Consider the following 1635-nt stretch of genomic DNA (forward strand, 5'->3'; position numbering starts at 1 on the left):
CCAAGGTCAACGCTGGAGGAAGCTGGAACAACATGATGGACATTTATTCATATGAATTTGTTACCCCAAAAAATTAATTAATTAATTACCCTTTAACTGGGTTAAACTCTGTTTCGATAGTCCACTCTCATTAGAGTATTCATAGATTTTTACGTTGGGTTAGGGTTAGAGTCATCGGAAAAAGTTTAAATGTACTTGCTATGTATAAAGTGCTAGCAGATATTCAGTCTACTAAAACTCTAATGACTTGTAATTGACATTTGCAAACATCACACAAAATGGCAAAGTTACTTAAAGTTTAGTAGAATGTCTAAAGTGGACTATCGAAATAAAGTGTTAAGACCCTGATATACTTCAAGCGAAATCTTAAGAAGAACTGGTGTGACTTCATTTTGAAAAAATATATAAATAAATCAGGTCAAAACGAAGTTTGTTTGGAGTTTGTTTTGGGAATTTGAAACCGCTTGCCAAAGCAAATCTCTAGAAAATGTCATTTTGGCTGGTAAACACCTTCACACTACCATTGTACTCCACCTTCTTTGAAGATACATTTTTCACTGGTTCATTTCCTCTGATCAGTCTTTTGAAAAAAGTTTTTAAGAAAACACTAGAGAGCTACTTTATAGTAGAAATTTAAGTGTTTAATACTATAAAGTTGCTAGTGCAAACTATCGCATAAAGTGTTAAACATAACGTTACTTTACTTGACTGAAGTGCAGAGCTCGTGCAACAAATCCACATCATAACGATCAGATGCTTTCTTAACTGCTATTTTCTCACCACTTTGTTATTGAGAGAAGAAGCACAGCACATATTTACATATTCATCTAAACACCACTCTGAGCAGTGTGGGAAGCATTGGGATGTTCACTAAGAGTAGACCGCTGCAAAGGCATTTCAAATTTATGTTTACCCCTAAACAAAGAATGAAAAAGAACTTCACTGTGAGTATATCAGAGCCTTTACCCCTGTTTGAGACATTGTCCTTAGAAAAAAGAGATTTTTGCACCTTTACATCAGGAGGCATTCCTCCCACGATAAAAACATTGTCTTTAGGATCAAGATCAAACAAGGAGTCTGTCCCATCTGCCTCTCCTTTCTGGATAAACTTCTGCTCTGCGGTGGTGTCTTGACTTGGAACCGTCAGGAACAGTTTACCATGCCGACCCAACCTACCAGAAAGAAGGGAAAATCCAGTAATTATAGACTAAGTACTATATACAAATATCTGCATGCATGGTCTTCCCTTGGCAAAACATCTGACATGCATTTGATGTAAAAGCCTCATACACAAATTCACTTTCCTTGGGCTATACATTCATACAAAATGTTAGGATTGAGAACTTTATTAACTAACAAGTATGACTCTTGAATTGTCCTGTTCAGAAAAAAAAAATTTTTTGTAACAAATTAGAGTTTTTCTTTTTTTCTATTTTCTTTTTTTTTCCCAGTACATGCAAACTAGTGACTAAAGAAAATCTAAAAGATGGAAACCTTCCTAACACGTCTGATTACAACAGTCGAAAAAAAAATTTAATAAACGGGTTTAATTATGGACCATGTTCATTGATGAAATCTTGAATGACGGTTATGTTTTAATTTTAAATGTAGTTTTAATTTTGGTGCAGCACAAAA

The 1635-nt window shown here is 34.5% G+C and overlaps 1 protein-coding gene across 1 annotated transcript in view; it reads right to left on the reverse strand.

Annotated features, from left to right (window-relative positions):
* lama4 (laminin, alpha 4) overlaps nt 1–1635 on the reverse strand; it is a 58900-nt gene that overhangs the window by 18850 nt on the left and 38415 nt on the right. The window lies entirely within an intron of this gene.

Source organism: Sinocyclocheilus grahami, unplaced genomic scaffold, assembly GCF_001515645.1.
Source record: "Sinocyclocheilus grahami isolate Dianchi unplaced genomic scaffold, SAMN03320097.WGS_v1.1 scaffold1002.1, whole genome shotgun sequence".
Taxonomy (NCBI): Eukaryota; Metazoa; Chordata; class Actinopteri; order Cypriniformes; family Cyprinidae; genus Sinocyclocheilus; species Sinocyclocheilus grahami.